The sequence below is a fragment of the Salvelinus sp. IW2-2015 genome, unplaced genomic scaffold (assembly GCF_002910315.2).
Source record: "Salvelinus sp. IW2-2015 unplaced genomic scaffold, ASM291031v2 Un_scaffold1535, whole genome shotgun sequence".
Lineage (NCBI taxonomy): Eukaryota > Metazoa > Chordata > Actinopteri > Salmoniformes > Salmonidae > Salvelinus > Salvelinus sp. IW2-2015.
The window spans coordinates 139,329-163,343 of NW_019942970.1; the positions used below are offsets into that span (position 1 = coordinate 139,329).

General features: G+C 43.2%; 1 pseudogene; it reads right to left on the minus strand.

Moving 5' to 3' along the window:
• Positions 1-425: 425 nt before the first annotated feature.
• LOC112071156 (glycogen synthase kinase-3 beta-like) lies at positions 426-23,992 on the minus strand (annotated as a pseudogene).
• Between the last annotated feature and the right edge of the window lie 23 nt (positions 23,993-24,015).

Below are 24,015 nucleotides of genomic sequence, written 5' to 3' on the forward strand. Positions count from 1 at the left end.
GCGAAGAGAAGAGAGTGAGAAATGAATCAGTCAGCTCCACCCCTCCTGATGGATGGCTCATTGGCCTCCTCACAGATGAATCAGCTGTGGAAACACTAAAAACCTAAGTGCCTTATGGCATTCTGGCCCCTGCTCTGCCGTCAGCTGCCTTATTACTACCATTCAGACTTCATTAGCATTAAACAAATGCCATTACTACTTATTGGTGTGTCATTTAACTTACGGCCTGTGTAGTATAAACACACCCAAGTTTTAATGTTCCTCATTAAGTTAATCATAAATGAGATGTCTGTCTGCAGCTAGCAGCCAAAACAGCCAAGTATGCTGGTCAATAAATGCAGATTGTTTTAGTGCTATTCACACCTGACACTACATAAATTGATGATGTGATTGCACACTTCCATTCTTTATAACATGAGACCAGGGCAGTTTCATCACTTTATTCATGAGTTGATTTATACCAACAAACAAAAACAGTCTCTCTCCGTCCCCCCCTCTCTCGCATCCACTTCAAAACCGTTCCATTCCCACCAGTGATGTGGTATGACCCTTGTGCAGGGCCATAAAGATCAGGATCACAACAAATTAAAACCAACTTGTGCCAGGAAAATAAAACACAAAAATAACATTGTTATGTTTTCCTAAAATGAAGAGCTAAGATTTAAAAACTGTATCCACGGTCTCCCAACTCACACTTTTGTAAGATTTGTCAGTTTGTTCATCCATTCATTAAATTCAATCACTCATTCATGTAATCACAGACAGAAGTAACAGGTTAAACCCATTACACATGGGACACGGGAGAAGGGACACGTCTTGGGACATATTACACCACCCTCCCCACCCATCCCTTCATTCAAACCCACCCATATACAGCAATATCACCAATAACCCCACATAGGATCAGCCATTTATACTGTTGGGACATCAGCTAGACTACCATAGATGCAGAGTCATGTGAGAATCCCTTCACATCAAAGAGAAAGAAAAAAATAGTTTCACCTACTCGCTAGGATGTGTACTTGCAAATACAGGACCTTTATTGGAAAACACTCCCAAGTTTGGATCAAAGTCCAGTAATCTCGGAAGTTGGAATATTTTGCATGACATAGGCATTGATGACTTCTTACAAAATAAACCCTTCGGCCGACGACGAACCCTCCCCAGAGAAACAAAATAAAAACCCAAAAATACAATAAATAAAGTGATCATAATATTTATGGGGGAAAGGCAACGAGAGAAATGGAGGGAGAGAGAATAAAAACGAGAGAAACATTTTGTTCTGTTTTTTCCCCCCGAGCCAGGGACTGAAATGAAGTTGTATTTACAGACAGACTGAGGAGGAGCCTGGTCGCTGCTACACCAGCTCCCCTCTGCTAGAGAAAATAAAATGAAATTACAAGAACAATATAATAACAAAAAAAACAAAAAGGTACTTGATATTTACAGTGAGAGAAAGAGGGAAAGAGAGAGCGGGAGAGGCAGAGGAAGGAGAGGAACAGAAGGCTCCAGAAGTGGTTGGGGCATTTACATTTTTTGGGTGCAGGTATTTTAGATCAAACCATCGTTGTTGTGTGGTGATGAGTGGGGAGGGAGAACAGGTGTGGTTGCTCTAACGCATGGTGAACATGCAAGTCTGTTGGTGGGCCAGATGAAAACAAGGTTTTACTGATGATAAATCACTGTGATGCTGTTAGAATCTAGACTTACAAAAACAAGAGTGCTACAGTGGGTTGATTTGGAGATGGAAGATGGTCAAACACAAAAAAAACKAATTCACACACAAGCACACTTACACTTAAGACCTCCCCTACATGCAGTGTAATTGTGCATCTAGACTGAATTGAGGAAAAATGAGCGAAAGGGAGGCGTGAAAGTGCCAAGTACTTTCAAAGCTGATGTGACAGAGCTTTGGTTCAAGTACGGCTATATGGCCATTGGTGTACAGGTGTGACTGGAGGAGCCCTACCCCTCCCTATACACAGGTTGCATATCTCCACTGCACAAGAGGTGCAGCGGGCCCCTACGGTTCCGCTCTACTCCCCTTTAGAGATGTGCAAAGCTTACTTCTCACCTACACATGTCTCCAGCTAAACTGACTGGGACAAGAGCTTATAGAAACTGAATATGTACATTCCATTCTTTTAAAAAGGTCCCTCTTATTCAAATAAAAGACATTAAGACTTTCACTTCGATGTTTCTTCTTAGAAACAGTTTAATAAAACAGCTAGCGGTTTCCGCCTTTGGATTATTTTTGAATCACCTGTGTGATAAAAGCTTCTTAAAAAATCGAATTTAAAATGCCAGTTCAATTTGCTGCTGTTTGGTATCCAATTTAATAAAATAAATAAAAACACAGTTCTTCAATTTTCAGAACTAATGAACACTTTGGACTTGGTTTGGGAGTAATGTCTTGGCAGATGAACACCTACATTCCCCAGAGTTTTCCCATTGGCTGCAGGGACTGATCTGTCCTCTGACCACGTGACCGTTTCGTTTTTAACCTCAACGGAAGATTGTCCTAAACTGTCTGAACTGAAACAGGCCTCAGTTTCGACGCATACATCACTAAAACAAAATGCACTTTCAAATAAATACGTTTTTTTAAGGGATAAAATTTGATTAGCAGAGATTATAATACAGAATAGCTTTCGTCAGATTCACCCATYTTCTACAACCCAACAGTCACTGGACTACTGCCACCAACAGATATTTTTTTCCACCTATAAATGGGAATATTCAAGGGATAATAGATGATATTGTAGTATTTTTGTTTGTATGTGTGTGTGTATAGTTGTCTTTTGAAGTTTGGAGCTAAGAGGGGGTGGAAGAGTAGGAAGAGAGGGATGGGGTTGAGAGGAAAAGGGGAAACACTGGGTGAAATGGGGGACGGGTTCAGGTGCTGTTGATGGATCCAGGTACTGAGCTGGGCTGGGCGGTACTGTCCGACACACTGCCATCTGGTGGAGAGAGAGACAGGACATCAGATAAACACTTCAGTTCACCATCAGGTCAATGCTTTTAATATGTTGGGTTTAACATCCAAACACAGCAATATTCATTTAAAAAGGCTGTTAAATTTTGATTTGAAGCTATATCCCCTATCCTAGTCTTGTAAATATGTAGTCATCTAATAAGCATGTATTGAACATGTAATAAGCATGTGTCGGGTAGGCTGTGCTGTACATACCGTGTGAGGCAGGTGATGTCTGTGCGCGAGCGTGAGGAGGAATGAGTGTGGAGTTCAACTGGGGCTGGATAGACAGCTCTGAGAGAGAGAGGAGGTTCATACTACACACACAGGATACTCAACATACACGCTTCAAACTTACTCTGGAAAACTGAGGGGATTAGAGAAGCTTGGGGCAAAAGGGAGGAGGGCATGGCTACTGACCGAGGGAGGGCCAAACAGAGGAGGGCATGGCTACTGACTGAGGGAGGACCAAACAGAGGAGGGGGGAGGGCATGGCTACTGACTGAGGGAGGGCCAAACAGAGGAGGGGGGAGGGGTGTGGACTCACCGACGGGGCTGAAGTTGAAGAGGAGGGGCAGTTCTCGTCCGCTGGGCAGATGGGCAGTGGGCTGGCGCAGCTCTTCGAAGAAGGCGTGGGCGCAGGCCTCCAGGGGGGACAGCCTGGTCACAGGGGTGTACTCTAACAGACGGGAACACAGGGAGATGGCCTCTGGGGGGGTACGCGGCTTAAAAACCTGACAGGAAAAAAAAAAAAAAAAAAAAAAGGGCATCTTGTTTGACTCATCTAGGCTGTCGTATCTGTTCCATTTCAAAATGTTCTCTCTCTAATATGGATCCCAATGGAAGACAATGGTGTTAAGGCTATTTAAATAGAACTGAGGGCAGAGAGTACCTTTGTCCAGGGGTGTGCTTTGATCTGGGGGAATTTGAACTCTGTGTAGTTGGGGTTCATCTCTCGGATCTGCTCTCTCGTCGGAGTCCCCAAAACCTGGAAGAGTGAAAGATGCATGAAGTTTCTCCAAGAATGATCACTCCTACGCCAACATAGACCTACGCGCCTACCGCCACCATAGATCTACGCTCCTATCGCTGCCACCAACATACAGTGCCTTGCAAAAGTATTCACCCCACCTTGGCATTTGTCCTATTTTGTTGCATTACAACCTGTAATTTAAAAGAGATTTTTATTTGGATTTCATGTAATGACATACACAAAATAGTCCAAATTGGTGAAGTAAAAAAAAATAAAAAAAATTGTTTCTAAATATTTTAAACTGAAGAGTGGTGGGTGCATATGTATTCACCCCCTTTGCTATGAAGCCCCTAAATAAGATCTGGTGCAACCAATTACCTTCAGAAGTGACATAATTACTTAGATTGCACACAGGTGGACTTTTATTTAAGTGTCACATGATCTCAGTATATACACACACACACCTGTTCTGAAAGGCCCCAGAGTCTACAACACCACTAAGCAAGCTGCACCATGAAGACCAAGGAGCTCTACAAAATGATCAGGGACAAAGTTGTGGAGAAGTACAGATCAGGGTTGGGTTATAAAAAAATCKGAAACTTTCAACATCCCACGGAGCACCATTAAATCCATTATTAAAAAATGCAAAGAATATGGCACCACAACAAACCTGCCAAGAGCGGGCCGCCGACCAAAACTCACAGACCAGGCAAGGAGGGCATTAATCAGAGAGGCAACAAAGAGACCAAAGGTAACCCTGAAGGAGCTGCAAAGTTCCACAGAGGAGATTGGAGTATCTGTCCATAGGACCACTAACATGCTGACCAGACCGGACACGTCACGTGCGCAAAGTACATTTAGAAATCCATGTTATTTAATTATTGCGCGCGCCAACGAGCATCTGCGATACCAAGGGCTAAAATAGAACTCCTATTTCTGACGCAGATCGCGCTACAAGTCCTGCCTCTCCCGTCTCCTCATTGGTTTATAGAAGCAGGTACCCACGTGCCATCTCCTCATTGGTTATACCCACGTGGGTGATTAAAAGACGAAATGTTTTGCCGGTTGTCGTGGTAAAAGTGTAGATGCCAATCACCATATAAGTTCAAAGATGAAAAAACCTGGAAGGAGAGATGACTAGAAACGATTCGGTTGGTCGTTTTATGTGTGGATTAATTGTCGGAGTAGAGGACCTTGTGCATTTCAGGTAAAATAACAACTCAATGTTTATATCCCAGGACAAATTGACTAGCAACAGCAAGCTAGCTAAATAGGACAAATTAGCTAGCAAGTGCAAGCTAACTAGCTAAATTGCCATACATGTTTAATGCTTTTCGACCTGTCCCCAAATTAATGTAATTGGTTCAGAGTTTGTTTTGATATTTTTACCTATGTGTCATGATCGCGTTGTGTAGGGGGACAAAATAAATGTATGCACGATGGCGCATGCGCACAGCCGGTTTGGGTTCCGTGTAAGACGTACACTCCACAGAGCTGGGCTTTACGGAAGAGTAGCCAGAAAAAAGCCATTGCTTAAACAAAAAAATAAGCAAGCACATTTGGTGTTTGCCAAAAGGCATGTGGGAGACTCCCCAAACATATGGAAGAAGATACTCTGGTCAGATGAGACTAAAATTGAGGTTTTGGCCATCAAGGAAAACGCTATGTCTGGGGCAAACCCAACACCTCTCTTCACCGCGAGAACATCATCACCCCAGCGAAGCATGGTGGTGGCAGCATCATGCTGTGGGGATTTTTTCCATCGGCAGGGACTGGGAAACTGATCAGAATTGAAGGAATGATGGATGGCGCTAAATACAGGGAAATTCTTGGGGAAAACCTGTTTCAGTCTTCCAGATATTTGAGACTGGAACGGAGGTTCACCTTCCAGCAGGACAATGACCCTAAGCATACTGCTAAGCAACACTTGAGTGGTTTAAGGGGAAACATTTAAAATGTATTGGAATGGCCTAGTTAAAGCCCAGACCCAATTGAGAACCTGTGGTATAACTTAAGGATTGCTGGACAGCAGCGGAACCCATCCAACTTGAAGGAGCAGTTTTGCCTTGAAGAATGGGTAGAAATCCCAGTGGCTAGATGTGCCAAGCTTATAGAAACATACCCCAAGAGACTTGCAGCTGTAATTGTTGCAAAAGATGGCTCTACAAAGTATTGACTTTTGGGGGGGGGGGGGGGTTAATAGTCATGCACCCTCAAGTTAGTTATTATTTGGTATTATTTCTTGTTTGTTTCAACAAATCTTTTGCATCTTCAAAGTGGTAGGCATGTTGTGTAAATCAAATGATACAACCCCCCCCCCAAAAGTCCATTTTAATTCCAGGTTGTAAGGCACAACAAAATGAAAATGTCAAGGGGGTGAATACTTTCGCAAGCCACTGTAGACTACGTCTTACGCAACATAGAACTACGCTCCTACCGCGCAACATGAGCCTACACTCCCTCTTCTTTCCATCTCCCACCCCTACAGTTTGGTGTCCTCCCCGCTCCCCTCTTCTCTACCTTGATGATCTCTACAGTTGGTCCACTCCGCTGTCCCCGGGAAGATGGGCTGTCCCAGCAAGCAGTTCGCGCAGCACGCAGCCCGCTGACCAGTGTCAATGTTGGACGGTAGTCCGTGGCGCCAAAGATGAGCTCGGGGCACGTAGTACCGCGAGCAGATATAGGACACATTGGGCTCCCCGCGAACAAGCTGCTTAGCACTGGTGACAAGAGGGGGAAAGAGGTGGTCAGACATTGAAACAGAGATCGATTTAGACAGACTGAGCAGTAAGGTGGTATTTACAACAGGCAGCCCAATACTGACTCTTTTATGACCAATTAGTGGAAAAAGAATCAGAAGAATTGGGCTGCCTGTGTAAACGCCTAAGAAACAGACACAGGTAGAGACATTCGAGATGGCCAGAGGTGCTCACTGACAGACAGACTAACCTGCGAAGTCACAGAGTTTGAGGATGGCTGTCTCGGGGTCCACCAGCAGGTTCTGGGTTTGATGTCTCTGTGACATACACCCTGGGTGGATATAGCCAGGCTGCGGAACAGCTGGTACATGTACACCTGGAGGGAAACACAGGACACATGATGTTAACATATCACACACACACACCACTTCAGGTGTGGAAAGTATGGTTAAAAAAAAATTCTATAAGAATAAGCACACACAGCAGCACAGCAGACGTAACAGCACTGATCATGATAATCCTCTCCATTACTACTAGTCATGCCAAGTGTCCAGACAGCTACTGTTGGTCACCAACTTCACTGCACTCAGAACAGTCAAACATTCTGGATGTATGCAACTTACTCAAACACATTGCAACAACTTGTGGTTTCTCTGTCTGACATGCCAGTACAATGCTCCCATTGCAAAGCTTAGAGCTAGCATAGCAGAAAATGTGACTGTGTATGTGTGTAAGGGTTTCTGGCTGTCTGAGTGTGCGTGTGTTGGGGTCTCTGTTGGGTCGTTAGCTGTTGTTATTGGGCACACAGGGTGCAGGGGGTAGACAGACTGGTGTTGAGAGGGGGACGCGGTTGCCGGCTGTTGCAGAGGGCACGATTTAGAGGGAAACGAGCTTAATTGCACACCACAGAAAGAGCATGTGGGGGGGGGGGGGGTCGAGAAGTGTTAGAGAAACCTTTTTTTTTACCTTAAACATGCATATTTCTGTTCAATTCTAATAGTTTGTTGATATTGTTGTCAAATTGAATTTTATTGGTCACATACACATAGTTAGCAGATGTTAACGGAAGTGTAGCGAAATGCTTGTGCTTCTAGTTCTGACAGTGCAGTAATAATCTAACAATTTACAACACACTACTTTATCACACAAGTGTAAAAGAATGAATAAGAATATGTACTATATAATATATGGATGAGAGTGGCCGAACGGCATAGGCAAGATGCAGTAGATGGTATAGTGTACGCATATACATATGAGATGAGTAATGTACGGTATGTACATATATAAAGTGGCATTGTTTAAGTGACTAGTGGATCCATTTATTACATCCAATTTTTTATTATTAAGTGGCTAGAGATTTGAGTCAGTATGTTGGCAGCAGCCACTCAATGTTAGTGATGGCTGTTTAACAGTCTGATGGCCTTGAGATAAAAGCTGTTTTTCAGTCTCTCGGTCCCAGCTTTGATGCACCTGTACTGACCTCGCCTTCTGGATGATAGCGGGGTGAATAGGCAGTGGATCGGGTGGTTGTTGTCCTTGATGATCTTTTTGGCCTTCCTGTGACATTGAGTGCTGTAGGTGTCATGGAGGGCAGGTTACCCCCGGTGATGCGTTGTGCAGACCTCACTACCCTCTGGAGAGCCTTACAGTTGTGGGCGGAGCAGTTGCCGTACCAGGCGGTGATGCAGCCCGACAGGATGCTCTTGATTGTGCATCTGTTAAAGTTTGAGTGTTTTTGGTGACAAGTCAAATTTCTTCAGCCTCTTGAGGTTGAAGAGGCGCTGTTGTGACTTCTTCAACACGCTGTCTTTGTGGGTGGACCATTTCAGTTTGTCCGTGATGTGTACGCCGAGGAACTTAAAACTTTCTACCTTCTCCACTACTGTCCTGTCGATGTGGATAGGGGGGTGCTCCCTCTGCTGTTCCCTGAAGTCCACGATCATCTCCTTTGTTTTGTTGACGTTGAGTGTGAGGTTATTTTCCTGACACCACACTCCGAGGGCCCTCACCTCCTCCCTGTAGGCCACCTCGTCGTTGTTGGTAATCAAGTCTACCACTGTAGTGTCGTCTGCAAACTTGGGGATCGAGTTGGAGGTGTGCATGGCCACACAGTCATGGGTGAACAGGGAGTACAGGAGAGGGCTGAAAACGCACCCTTGTGGAGTCCCAGTGTTGAGGATCAGCGGGGTGGAGAAGTTTCCTACCCTCACCACCTGGGGGCGTCCCGTCAGAAAGACCAGGACCCAGTTGCACAGGGCGGGGTCAAGACCCAGGGCCTCGAGCTTAATGACAAGTTCGGAGGTTACTATGGTGTTAAATGCTGAGCTGTAGTCGATGAACAGCATTCTTACATAGGTATTCCTCTTGTCCAGATGGGTTAGGGCAGTGTGATTGCAATTGCGTCGTCTGTGGACCTATTGGGGCGGTAAGCAAATTGGAGTGGGTCTAGGGTGTCAGGTAGGGTGGAGGTGATATGATCCTTGACTAGTCTCTCAAAGCACTTTATGAAGACGGAAGTGAGTGCTATGGGGCGATAGTCGTTTAGCTCAGTTACCTTACCTTTTGTCTTCTCACTTCTGTTTACTTAACTTGCTTTGGGAATGTAAATGTTTCCCCATGCCAATAAAGACCATTTGAATTTAATTGGAGAGAGAAAGGGGCTGAAGAGTAGTGAAGGAAGAAGGGAACAAGGAGAGAGGGAGTGTAAGGGAAGGAAGAGATGTGGATAAAGAGTAGGGAGGGATGAGAGGAGCACAGGGAGAGGTGGAGAGGAGAGTGTAGAGAGGCTGAGTGAGGGCAGTGTGTGTGTATGATCAGTATGCATCTCCACACCACAGGAGAGAGCAGCAGGGTGGGCTGAGGCAAATGGGTCATGACACAGATAGTCCTCTCTGCTGCAACGGGGCATAGTACACACACACAAAGCTAACAGACAACGTAAGTGCCCTTTAAACAGACAACCAAGCATACTGAAAACATAGAAAGTTGGTTTCTCTCTAATTTTTCCAATTCTAAAACACGGAAGTAGTATTGTCCCCAAAAAATCTGATGTAGGAAAAGAAGAAGGGATCTGATGTAAGAAAAGAGGGGATCTGATGTAGGAAAAGAAGAGAATGGAGGATTTGGAAAAGAGAGATGACATACAGAAAGACTACCGGAGGTCAGTGAAGAGGCAGAGCAGAGAGAACATAACATCAATGTGTTTTCTTCTCATCAGATCCTTTGGGGGGGGGGGGGCGGAAGAGTCCTCTATTCAAATACAGTACCATTTAGGTTGGGCGGTACCCAGACTTTTACATCATACTGTCCTTCTCTCATGGCGGGATTACAGTATTACCTGTTTAGTACACAAGGGGGAGCCACAAAAACACAAAAAAGCCTGTTGGGCATCTATTACCAGAAGGATAACAAAATGAGTACAATAATGGCAAATTTTCATGGAGGCTGCTACCTAAATATGCTAACGAGCGCAAACGAAAATAAAGTAATTACAAAGACCAACAATCCGGTTCATAAAGTTACACATTAGTAGGCGCTACCGAATGTAATTTTGGTGAATTCGGACATTTACCAAGCGAATGTGAACGAAATACATTTGACAAAACAAGTTGACGCATGCTATCTGAAGGAAGAACAGTACTGGCTCTGGAGCAGCATGTGAACACGTTGTGCAGTCGCTAGGCAACGGGCCTGTCTGCTCTACTTGGAGAAGATGATAGAATGTTAACTTAGGTGTCGCGTTCATGAAGAATTCCGCAATCAGGGGAAAAAAATCTTGCGGGTAAACTAATTTGTAAACTAATTCTATGTCATTTCTGCTCGGAATCAGACAAAAGTTGTGCTTCAGTTGCACTTGTCCACTGGATGAGAATTCACTAAGGGCATTCTATCAGCAGACAACGCTCTGATGTGAGCTACTTTTCCTCAGTGTAACCAGCCTACTTCTCTCTGGTAAACGCAAGATTAACTTCAAGCAAAACATTAGGAAATGTAGCCAGCTACATTGTTTCTATGGTAAACATTAGAAAATATGACAGCCATGCATTGGTTTGCAAGAAATACCTTGCTTTTTCATTTGTAAGCTCATTTACAATGCTAGCCAAAATGCTTTGCACTTCTGTGGCATCTGATGAAAATGAAGCAAATTTCTGCTGAACTAATGTATTTTCTGGGAGGAAAACTATAGGTGCATGTTCCCTGATCACTCTATTGGGGGGGGGGGGAGACACTTGACTATCAATAAACAGCTGGACTCACTTGCTCCCGCTTTCTCCCGTTGTGCTATTTACAAAAACAAAAAAAACACGTGACTGGCTTCTGGGAAACTACGGTAAGCTTCATAACGTAAAAAAGAACGTGACAGCTGAAATGAAGAACGCAATCCGCTTCATCTCCTAATGTATCGCACAAGTTGACTGCAGGTATTTACTTAAAAAGTAGCTACAAATTGAACATTTATTGAAAAACTTCCATTTCCAAATACCCCGTATACCGCCAAAGCCTAGTCACCATTTGCATTTATATAGAGAACTCTGCCCTCTAGCAGTATGGAGCAAAGAGGAACAATGGGAGGTGAGAGGGAACAGAGAGATGAGAGACAGACAGACAGTGAGAAAAAGCAGAGAGCGGAAAAAAACAATGACAGAGAGAAGAGGAATAAAAGGTAGGGGAAAGTAATAAGAAACAGTGGGAATAGAAGTAGTGAGTGCATTACCTTGACGTATATAATGGGGATGGTGGTCTTGGCCTTGTTGAAGTGCCGGGCCACCCTATACACCGTCTCTGGGACAAAGTCCAGCACTAGGTTCAGATACACTTCGTCTTTCTGTAAGGGGAAAACAATAGGAGAGAAGAGCAATGTTGTTGAATCCATTTTGTAATGCAATTCATTTTTTCACAAGTCTGGATTTTTCCTTTTTGCTGCATAAACGTGAAAATGTCAAATGTTGTTCCCAATACCTGGTAGTCRGACTTGTACATACCTTCTCCCCACTGGAGTAGAAAAAGTAACGTAGCCTGACAATGTTGCAGTGGTCCAATTTCCTCATGATCTGTAGTTCTCGGTTCTGGAGTAATTGAAATAGCAAGGGGGTGTAATTTAGGTCTCAAGATTTCATCAGTTGAGCAGTAGTAACATTGAGGTATGGGGAGAGAACATACAGAAATACACCTGATAGTGTGTGAGTGATGAGGGGCAATGGTGTGTTTCTGTAGACTGCCAGTGGAAGTGAGTTGCACTGTGTGTGTGTGTGTGTGTGTGTGTGTTTGTAGACAAGTGTTTCAGTTGAGTCACTAAACCGAGTCTTGTGCTTGAGTCACAAGTCTAAGGCTAAGTTGAGTTGAGTTCGAGTCACCAATGGTGAAGTCCGTGCTCGAGTCCTGATCCAAGTGCTCAAGTCTGAGTCACTGGGTTGGAATTTAACAACAAAAAATAACACATTAATGATATTGGTTAATGTGCACATGAAAGCAAAGGTTCTTTAGACATATTTGGTATTTTGGTTACTAATGTTTTTGCTCGCTTGTATTGCCGGCTTGCTAGCTCGATGCTCGTATTTTGCTAGTGGCTCCTCTTGATTTGGCTCGGATTTGGTAGAAGAAATCTGCCCAGCAACAACTAGTGGCAGTCTGGTGGGAAGATTTTCATGTGAGCATTGAAGTAACGCAAAGGTTTTCCTCCAGTTGCAGAAAGGTCATAATTGCCTACAATATGCAATAGCCCACAAAACAAACAAGTCTTTCATACACAGGCTCACACATTTTATTTTAATAGAATGTTCAATGATGTTTTGAAGGGATGAATGGTCTTTGCTCCCATAAGATTACTATTTCCAATAATTGTAACAGGCTCTTGGTAAATTGCCCAGTGAATTTTTTTAATTCCAGAGTGAAACCCAGAGGAAGACTAGGGAAAGTTGGGAGGGTAGAGCGAGACGACAAATTCAAAGACAGCCTACTTTTTAATACTCAAGGGGAGAGAGAGCCAATAGACTTGTTTTCCTTTTAAACTCAATACTATTGTTTTCAATTTCATAAAGCAGTTTGTTTCTTAACCAGGCAAAGCTAAATAGTAGGCTGGTGACTGGTGGTTACAAGGAAGTGAGTCACTTACGCGATGTGCAGCCTACATACATACACCTTGATTTATTGTTGTGTTACAGCCTGAATTCAAAATGGATTAACAATCTTTTTCTCTCCCATCTACACACAATATCCTATAATGACAAAATGAAAACACGTATACAAACATTTTTGGCACATTTTGACAATGAAATACAGAAATATCTCATTTACATAAGTAACCACACCCGAGTCAATACTTTGTATAAGCACTTTGGCAACGATTACAGCTGTGAGTCTTTCTGGGTAAGTCACTAAGAGCTTTCCACACCTGGATTGTGCAACATTTGGTCCTTAATCGTAAAAAAAATGATTCAAGCTCGGTCAAATTGGTTGTTGATGATTGTTAGACAACCATTTTCAGGTCTTGTCATAGATTTTCAAGTAGATTTAAGTCAAAACTAACTCGGTTGCTCAGGAACATTCACTGTCTTCTTGGTAAGCAACTCCAGTGTAGATTTGGCCTTGTGTTTTAGGTTATAACTACAATGTTGTTGATCCATCCTCAGTTTTATCTTATCACAACCAACTCCGCAACTGTTATAAAGTCACCATTGGCCTCATGGTGAAATCCCTGAGTGGTTTCCTTCCCCTACGGCAACTGAGTCAGGAAGGACGTCTGTATATTTGTAGTGACTGGGTTTTAGCATTAATTTAGTTAATTAAACATTATTTTTTTTAAAGCATACATTTAAAAAAATGTGTATTGATACACCATCTAAAGTGTAAGTAATAACTTCACAATGCTCAAAGGGATATTCAATGTCCGCTTTATATATATTTATTACCCATCTACCAATAGGTGCCCTTCTTTCCAAGGCATTGGAAAACCTCCCTGGTCTTTGTGGTTTAATCTGTGTTTGATACTCACTGCTCGCCTGAGGGACCTTACAGATAATTGTAAGTGTGGGGTACAAAGATGAGGTAGTCATTCAAAAATCATGTTAAACACTATTATTGCACACAAAGTGAGTCCATGCAACTTGTGACCTGTTAACTTCTTATGGCTGCAGGGGCAGTATTGAGTAGCTTGGATGAAAGGTGCACAGAGGTGCCCAGAGTAAACGGCCTGCTCCTCAGTCATAGTTGCTAATATATGCATATTATTATTAGTATTGGATAGAAAACACTCTGAAGTTTCTAAAACTGTTTGAATTATGTCTGTGAGTATAACAGAACTCATATGGCAGGCAAAAACCTGAGAAGTGCAACTTCCTGTTTGGAATTTTTCTGAGGCTGGTAGTTTTTCAACCAAGCTCTCATTGGAATTACAGCGAGATATGGATGAGTTTTCACTTCCTTCGGCTTCCACTAGATGTCAACAGTCAATAGAACTTTGTCTGATGACTCTGCTGTGAAGGGGGGCCGAAGGAGACAGGAATGAGTAACCAAAGCCATGAGGTGACCACGCGCGTTCACGTGGGAGGCAGCTCCGTTCCATCGTTCAACTGAAGTCAATGTAATTTTCCAGTTGGACCGTTATTCAAGATGTATGTTAACAACATTCTTAAGATTGATTCAATACATCGTTTGACATGTTTCTACTGACTGTTACGGAACTTTTGGACATTTCGTCACGTTATAGTGGACGCACTTTGTGACTTTGGAATTGTTTACCAAATGCGCTAACCAAAGTAGCTAATTGGACATAAATATCGGACATCGAACAAATCAAGCATTTATTGTGGACCTGGGATTCCTAGGACTGCATTCTGATAAAGTTCAAAGGTAAGGAAACATTTATCATGTATTTTCTGGTTTCTGTTGACTCCAACATGGCGGCTAATTTGGCTATTGTTCTGTGCGCCGTCTCAGATTATTGCATGGTTTGCTTTTTCCGTAAAGTTWAAAAAAAATCTGACACAGCGGTTGCATTAAGGAGAGGTATATCTATAATTCCATGTGTATAACTTGTATTATCATCTACATTTATTATGAGTATTTCTGTTGAAACGATGTGGCTATGCAAAATCACTTGATGTTTTTGGAACTAGTGAACGTAACGCGCCAACGTAAACTCCCGATTTTTTTATATAAATATGAACTTTATCAAACAAAACATGCATGTATTGTGTAACATGAAGTCCTATGAGTGTCATCTGACGAAGATCATCAAAGGTTAGTGATTTATTTTATCTCTATTTCTGTTTTTTTGTGACTGCTATCCTTTGCTGGAAAAATGGCTGTGCTTATTGTGGTTTGGTGGTGACCTAACATAATAGTTTATAGTGCTTTCGCTGAAAAGCATATTTGAAATCTGACACTTTGGTGGGATTAACAACAAGATTACCTTTAAAATGATAAGACACATGTATGTTTGAGGACTTTTAATTATGAGATTTCTGTTGTTTGAATTTGGCGCCCTGCACTTTCACTGGCTGTTGTCATGGCTGCAATCCCGGTAACGGAATCGATATAAGAAGTTTTTAAGCACATTTTTACATCTGAACTTTAGGCTTGTCATTACAAAAGGGGTTGAATACTTATTGACTCAAAACATTTCAGCTTAACATTTTAATTCATTTGTAAAAATTGTGAAAAACATAATTCCACTGACATTATGGGGTAGTGTGTAGGCTTGTGACAAAAACATCTCAATTTAATTTTCAATTCAGGCTGTAACACAACAAAACGTGGGGTGTGAATACTTTCTCTGAATGCACTATGATCGGAGGCTGTGCGTGAGCGAAGCCTGCCTTCCTATCTGCCCACACTCAGCGTTTGCTTTCGCCACAGCGCACCAGCCGACGTAGGCTGCGTGTGCCAGTGTGGCGCGTCATTCCCACTGCTAGCAAGAGAACAGAACCCTCACTTCTCTGCACACACGTTGCTGCTAATGTTCTGCTTATCATAGTAGCCTATCCAGTCCAAGTACAAATACACGGGAAGGTGAGTCCCAGTCATTAATGGTCGAGTCACAAGTATACATGTATTTATTTTTTAATCCAGGACTCGAGTACCACAACACTGGCGTAGAATGCCAGTGGAAGTGGGTTGTGCTGTGTGTCTGTAGACTCTGTACCTTAAACCTCTTATCCTGCAGAACCTTCTTGATGGCCACCATCTCCTGGCTGTCAATGAGGCGGGCCTGGTACACCACGCCGAAGGAACCATTCCCGATCACCTTGATGTCTGTGTAAGACACCTCCTGTGGGCGGTCTGGACCCTGGCCTGGTGTGGCCACCACAGTTGTCACCTTGCCACTGTCTCCTGGGGGAGAGGTACAGAGGTCAAAACACATTAAGGTACATGACCATTTGGAAGGGGGCTAAAGGTCCCAAGTATTTTAGATGTACAAGATGTTATCCAGATGCAGGGACACACACACACACACACTGAGAGGACCATGACTCTGGTTTAGAGGCAGGAAACGTAGTGTCGGTCACCTCATCCTTTCCCCCAATCCCCTGAGGGGAAACACTAAACAACAAATGTTCAGCACTCCCTTCGTCTCTAAATGTCCGTAACCTCGGAAGCCTCTCCCCACAGACACATAATACTAGCTGGTAATGAGCTGTAGTAGCTACAGTGAACCACCTCCACCCTGCCTCACCTTCCCCAGCTCCCCAGGGGGAGGCTGCATGCCTGGCTGTCACAGCTCTGAACTCTGCTAACCTCTTCACCCCCTCACTACACAGGCCAGTACGGTTTAAATACTAGGACCCTGACAATAGTGAGAAATGCATTCTTGCTTTCCTCTGTTTCTTGAGGTAATGGGCGATTTAACACGGTGGGTTGGGTGAAAGTGAGGGCTCTCCAACATAGCTTCGACAGAATATCATAATGTCAGATCTATAATTACTGTCTTCAAGCAATGGAGGGTGGGTTTTTAAAGTGTTTGAACGGGGCCATTGTCTGTTAGGTCCGGGACAATACTAGTACTGCGATAGTCAGTATCTTAGCAAGGAAACAAAACAACACGGTTTAACTTCTTTAGGAAAAAATACCTACTGTTGTTAACTAACATGTTGTCATCCATTTTCCAAACCATAGGGCACAATATTTTACATATAGCAAGTTTTCAAAAGACCAAATAGTGGTCTGCTTCATGTTTTCATTGATGACATGGGAAGAAAATATCACAATACTGGTATCATCACAGCCCTACTGTCTGTCTGATGTGCAACCTTGTGGAAAGGAAGACTTTCTGAGTCCATACAGTGAGTGACAGTTCTACTTCGGGTAAGACGTGCAGTTCAGCGTGGTGTGTGTGTGAACGGTTGAGGGTGAACTGACTGACACACCAGTAGCACAGATTGTGAAGGGAGGAGGAACACTACAGTAGAGGTAGGGCCTGGAGCCAACTAGCTTGTCAGAGCCTGTGATAACATTGAATGGACAGTACAGTAGCACGCCCAGTGAGTGTGTGCACCGGTTCCTCCATTCACCCTCCATTCGCCTGCCTCAACATGACCTTGCTTTCTCTAATAACTCTGTATCTCCCAGTTCTACTCTAAAGTCTGACAAGGCCTCTAGAACAAAGCTGAATAAGTGGTTGACGAGCTTAAGATTTTGTTGAGAAGACAAATTTGGATCTTCCTCTGCTGAAGATAGAAATGTATTTCATTTGGATCCTCTAATTGTAAAGCCGGACTATGTCAGTCTCAGGAATCAGACTGGAAGGGAGGGTGAACGGCAGGAGGTTTTGTTCAGCACTGCTAAAAGCATTAGGTGGGCGCAGTTGATTGATGGATTTAAAGTCAACTCCTATGATGTAGACTAGACACCTCTGGATGTCTGAAAGAGCTGGATGTCGTGTTTTAATAAACACACTGGAGATGTCTTACATAGCTTTTCACATACTAGTATATGAAGGGTCATCATAGCTAGTGGTAGATTTCACACTGGGTAGGCATTAGATTAATTGAATAATCCAAACCAGATCTTTGCATGAGTCATTAAACTATTCTTCCTTCTGACGTCTCATACGACCAGAGAACGTCATCTGATCTGTAATCATGTGGCTCACAGCGTTTGCGTCTGTGTAGTCCTCATCTTCAGAAGTAGAGTCAGAGGGGAGAGTTTTAATATGAAACAGCAGTGGCATGATAGTCACTTTAATGATGAATGCAAAGATGAGCAGTCAGACAGATCAGCTGTCAGGGAAGTGCTTTGGTTCCTAAAGAGGAAGTTAACACACAGGTCTGATGAGTAGGATTGAATGAAAGAGTAAGAGGGAGAGAAGTGATTTCCAGAACACTCAGACTTTAGTCTCAAGTAACTCATCGGTTATTTCTAAATTTAAAGCAAGAACACATTAGTCACTAAAACAATTAGCGATTACAAATCCATGCATTACAAGCGAACATTTATTTATGCCAGAGCTGCAGTATCCTACAGAGTTTGGACAGAGAGAGGTAGAGAATATTAACCAGATTAGTGGCACTGCCACTTACTCTCTAAAACAGTGTTCCTCAACTCCAGCCCTGGTGGCCCACAACTGCAGTTTTGTTCCATACCTGGGCCAGTTTCCCAAAAGCATATTAAGGCTAAGTTGATCTTAGAAGCATAGGATCCTATGGTTCTAACAATTAACTTAGCCTTAAGATGCTTTTGGGAAACCGGGCCCAGTACTAATATAGACACACCTGATGCAACTAATTCACTGACCATCAAGCCCTTTATTAGTTGAATCAGGTGTAGGTGTGTTAGTGCTGGAACAAATATGTGCAGTCATGTGGGTCCCCAGGATAGGAGCTGAGAACAATAGAGCAGTAGGAAGCTGAGAAACGTCAGTAACGCTAAGTGCAGCCCCAGGATACTAAAATAATCCTAGTGGCAATTATTGCCTATGACTTGTCTGACACCTTTTTGTCAGACATTTACAACCCTTGATCTTGGCTTTGCACTTTACTTAGACAAGTCAGTGTTACTTCCAGAAACCTAACAGTAGCGCAGCACCTTTGTTGGGGTTTCTGGTAGGTCCAGACACCTCCAGACCAGGAACAACGCTTATCAGTGGGCACAACCTTCTAGGAATACAGTACTGTGGTCAGGAGAGACCAAAATCAGACCCCATTCAAAACCGAGGATTACTGTTAAAACACCTGAACAGAGACTGGGCCACTGATGACCTGTTGATTAGGCTATAGGCTAGGTGTTCATGTATACCCTGCTGGACTGAGAAGACATTTGACCAGCACCGTCTATGTGCTCGTCATTTATCTGTCGCTCACCTGTTTCCAGTCTTCATCTCCCACCTCCAGCTTATCTTTCCAATGATTCACTCTGCCTTCACCCCCCCGCCCTCCCTGTCTTCTTTCCCTGCCTGCCTCAATCTCTCCAGTCAAATCCCTTCACACTGAAGCTTCAACATCAGCCCATATGGTTCCATTGGTGAGCTGAGCATATTCACAGTGCAGTCTGAAGTGCCATGGTTGACCCAGGCCGGGTCTTCAACATGGCTGGGCTATCAGAATAGAAGTCAGTGATCAGATTGGAAACTGGAATGCAACGTTTATGCTTTTCAACTGAAGAAATGTCAGCGGCAAATACATCTGAATTGATAAAAGTGTTAGGTTTAATAGGGACCCACTAAAGTCTTACCAAAATATGGGTACACTTTCAACCACCTCCTGACATATGGCTAGCGTAGAGTAGACTAGCTACTGTCTGTTTGACATGGACATTGTGGTGCCACGTTTCTTTAACGGAAAGACACAGGGCGGGACACATCGGAATTTGGCCAATAGAAACTATCGCTTTGTTGCAAAATGCAACAGTTTGCAACTGTTTGGACTAATGATTACACCCCAGAAAGTGCACTTGCGGAACATAGTGGTTACAAACGGTAAAAGTACACAAATAACGATCATATATTTCAACTTCTAATAGAAAATGCACACCAAAGAGAGCGATTCATAGTGCTTCTTCTTGTGCTTGTCTTGACAATTGTAATGCTCCCCAATGAATGGAGTGAAGAAATTATGACTGGTCTAAAATGTCATTTGCATTTAAATATAATTTTTTTTATTTAACGAGTCATTAAGGAGTTGAAAATGTAGAGCAGTGCTTCCCAACCTTTTTCCGTTACTGTACCATCAACTGAATAGTACCCTTGGTTGGTAACCACTGATGTAGAGAAACCCAGGGGCTCAACAACAGCATAAATACATCTCAAGCAACATTTTGGAAAAGTCAACAATGCAGTTTGAAGATCTGACCACTCAGAATTATACACACACAGTGAGACAGACATACACACAAAGGTAGAGAGAAGAGAACCTCCTGGCATATGGCAGAGTAGACTAGCTACTGTCTGTTTGACATGGACATTGTGGTGCAATGTTCCAGATTTGGTTTTCCCTAAGTCTGACCATGTCAACACCTCCTCCCTCTCTACCTGTAGATATTCTGACAACACCGCATATCCAAACTACCATTGGGCATACAGTCAATTCCTGTCATTGCACTGGCTGTGAAAATTGGTGAGAATGAGACCCTTTGGAAGAATCCTCAATGTGCGGAAATCTCCATGGAAAGCAATAGGACTTGCCTAATTATGAAGATTATTTGATCTATCAATATATGGACGTGTCAAATTATGCAAATATGAGGAAAAGCAATCATAGCTCTTGAACAATAATAACGAGATGAGACCAACACACAGATTACCGACCATTTTGAATCCCACCATACCTTCTCAGCTATGCAATCTGGTTTCAGAGCTGGTCATGGGTGCACCTCAGCCACGCTCAAGGGCCTAAACGATATCCTAACCGCCATCGATAAGAAACAATACTGTGCAGCCGTATTCATTGACCTGGCCAAGGCTTTCGACTCTGTCAATCACCACATCCTCATCGGCAGACTCGATAGCCTTGGTTTCTCAAATGTTTGCCTCACCTGGTTCACCAACTACTTCTCTGACAGAGTTCAGTGTGTCAAATCGGAGGGCCTGTTGTCCGGGCCTCTGGCAGTCTCTATGGGGGTGCCACAGGGTTCAATTCTTGGACCGACTCTCCTCTGTATACATCAATGATGTCGCTCTTGCTGCTGGTGAGTCTCTGATCCACCTATACGCAGACGACACCATTCTGTATACTTCTGGCCCTTCTTTGGACACTGTGTTAACAAACCTCCAGACGAGCTTCAATGCCATACAACTCTCCTTCCGTGGCCTCCAATTGCTCTTAAACACAAGTAAAACTAAATGCAAGCTCTTCAACAGATCGCTGCCTGCACCTGCCCGCCCGTCCAACATCACTACTCTGGACGGCCCTGACTTAGAATATGTGGACAATTACAAATACCTAGGTGTCTGGTTAGACTGTAAACTCTCCTTCCAGACTCACATCAAACATCTCCAATCCAAAGTGAAATCTAGAATTGGCTTCCTATTTCACAACAAAGCATCCTTCACTCATGCTGCCAAACATACCCTTGTAAAACTGACCATCCTACCGATCCTCGACTTCGGCGATGTCATTTACAGAATAGCCTCCAATACCCTACTCAATAAATTGGATGCAGTCTATCACAGTGCCATCCGTTTTGTCACCAAAGCCCCATATACTACCCACCACTGCGTCCTGTACGCTCTCGTTGGCTGGCCCTCGCTTCATACTCGTTGCCAAACCCACTGGCTCCAAGTCATCTACAAGACCCTGCTAGGTAAAGTCTCCCCTTATCTCACTGGTCACCATAGCAGCACGCGCTCCAGCAGGTATATCTCTCTGGTCACCCCCAAAACCAATTCTTCCTTTGGCCGCCTCTCCTTCCAGTTCTCTGCTGCCAATGACTGGAATGAACTACAAAAATCTCTGAAACTGGAAACACTCATCTCCCTCACTAGGTTAAAGCACCAGCTGTCAGAGCAGCTCACAGATTACTGCACCTGTACATAGCCCATCTATAATTTAGCCCAAACAACTACCTCTCCCCCTACTGTATTTATTTATTTTGCTCCTTTGCACCCCATTTTCTCTCTACTTTGCACATTCTTCCACTGCAAATCTACCATTCCAGTGTTTTACTTGCTATATTGTATTTACTTCGCCACCATGGCCTTTTTTGCCTTTACCTCCCTTATCTCACCTAATTTGCTCACATTGTATATACTTATTTTTTTCTATGGTATTATTGACTATGTTTGTTTTACACCATGTGTAACTCTGTGTTGTTGTATGTCGAACTGCTTTACTTTATCTTGGCCAGGTCGCAATTGTAAATGAGAACTTGTTCTCAACTTGCGTACCTGGTTAAATAAAGGTGAAATACAATATGTTTATTTATTTTATTTGGAAATACGTGGTTATGATAGTATTATTCCAATAACAAGATAGATACCAAACGGTTCCTTACCACCCACATTATTGCTCAATCTAAAACGGTTGACCAAAGAACTGCAAAACAAAACTGGACTTGTAACGTTATAAAAATGACATTGACAGACCATTGACACAGCGCACTCCAGCTGGCTAATTCTATTCCTGCCTTGGACAAGCAAACCAAACTAGCACGTAAACTGTTCTTGAACAAGTTAGCTAGATTTAAAGCTAATTGGTCAGGGTCACATTAAGCCATGTCGTATAAATTCCCAATATTTAACGTTATGTGAACTGAATTAACGCTAACTTCGTCTCCCTAAATAGCATATATAGCTGTTAGCTAGGTTACCTGTCTAACGTTAGCTAGCTAACTAAGCATCCAGCTACATAACTTTCAATGCTAATAGCTAAGATTACAGGCTAAATGAGGACGACGGTCAACCTCGTTTGATTTCACCTAGGTAGGTACCGTTACCGCTGATGCCCGTTTTCCAATCTGGCTTCCAACGACAAATATCACCTTAATCTGGTTCCATTCTATTTTCATCTATTTCTTCCCAGTTTCTAACATCGTATAGACGTTTCGCCTCAAATGCTATGCTAGTTAACGTTAGCCAGATCTGCCACAATCAAAGCCCGGCTTGATCCCACTGTCCCTTCTACAAAAACATACATAGCCTAGCCAGCTAGCTAGGTTTGCTTTGAGAAATGATAACATCGACAGTTGTATCAATTTTTTTAGTTAGATACTTCATTTAAATGACCAGTACACACATATATATCCCGATCCCTTCAATTAGCTATACTCACGGGCTAGTTTCAAATTTCCGAAGCCAGTCGAGCTGCTCCCTGTGGCCTGTGAAGCCCCAGATTTTCCTGTAGAAATCCCTCCGGTAACAGACGATCCGGCTGCGGCTGAAGCGGCTCCGGGAGCCCCTGGAGGCTCAGCAAACGAGCTGGTCCTGGGCCGCCCGCTGCCGCTCATATCTATGTGCGCTAAAGCCGGGGCAGGGGAAAAGTTTGTTGCGATTTAGAGCCAAGCAGGCACAGAGTTGACCTATCTTTTCTAAAGTAGTCGTTACAAATTTAACTGCATTGGTAGCATATCGTTGTAGCTAGCTTGTACGTCTCCCCCTTTCTTCTTCGCTTGGCACAGTGGTTGGACTTGACGCACAGCAACGCGCTGGCTGATAGCACTGCTTCATGGGTAACGAAGTTTTGAGGGCAGATCCAACTGGGGTGTAATTCATTACGCCAATTCTGTTGCAAAACGTTTCTTTAACGTAAACAACGGAACGGCACAGGGCGGGGCCTACCTGAATTTGGCCAACAGAAACTCTCGCTTCGTTGCAAAATGCAACAGTTTGCAACAGTTTGGACTAATGATTACACCCCAAAGTGCACTTGTGGTGCTTAGTGGTTACAAACGGTAAAAGTATACAAATAAAGATAATATATTTAAACTTCTAATAGAAAATGCACACCAAAGACAGCGATTCATAGTGCTTCTTATTGTGCTTGTCTTGACAATTGTAATGCTCCCCAATGAATGGTGAGTGAAGAAATTATGACTGGTCTAAAATGTCATTTGCATTTAAATATTGMATTTTTTATTTAACTAGGCATTAAGGAGCTGAAAATGTAGAGCAGTGCTTCCCAACCTTTTTTGGTTACTGTCCCATCAACTGAATAGTACCCTTGGTTGGTAACCACTGATGTAGAGAAACCCAGGGGCTCAACAACAGCATAAATACATCTCAAGCAACATTTTGGAAAAGTCAGCAATGCAGTTTGAATTACACACACACAGTAAGACAGACATACACACACAAAGATAGAGAAAATAGCAGACTAAGTTGACCATCTTGGCATAAAAAGAGATTGTAAAACAGGTCTAAAGTAGATACAAATGACAAACCACACCGACATGGCGACAGTAAACACCCACAACCGCAAATATACAGTACGTTTTGTGAAAAT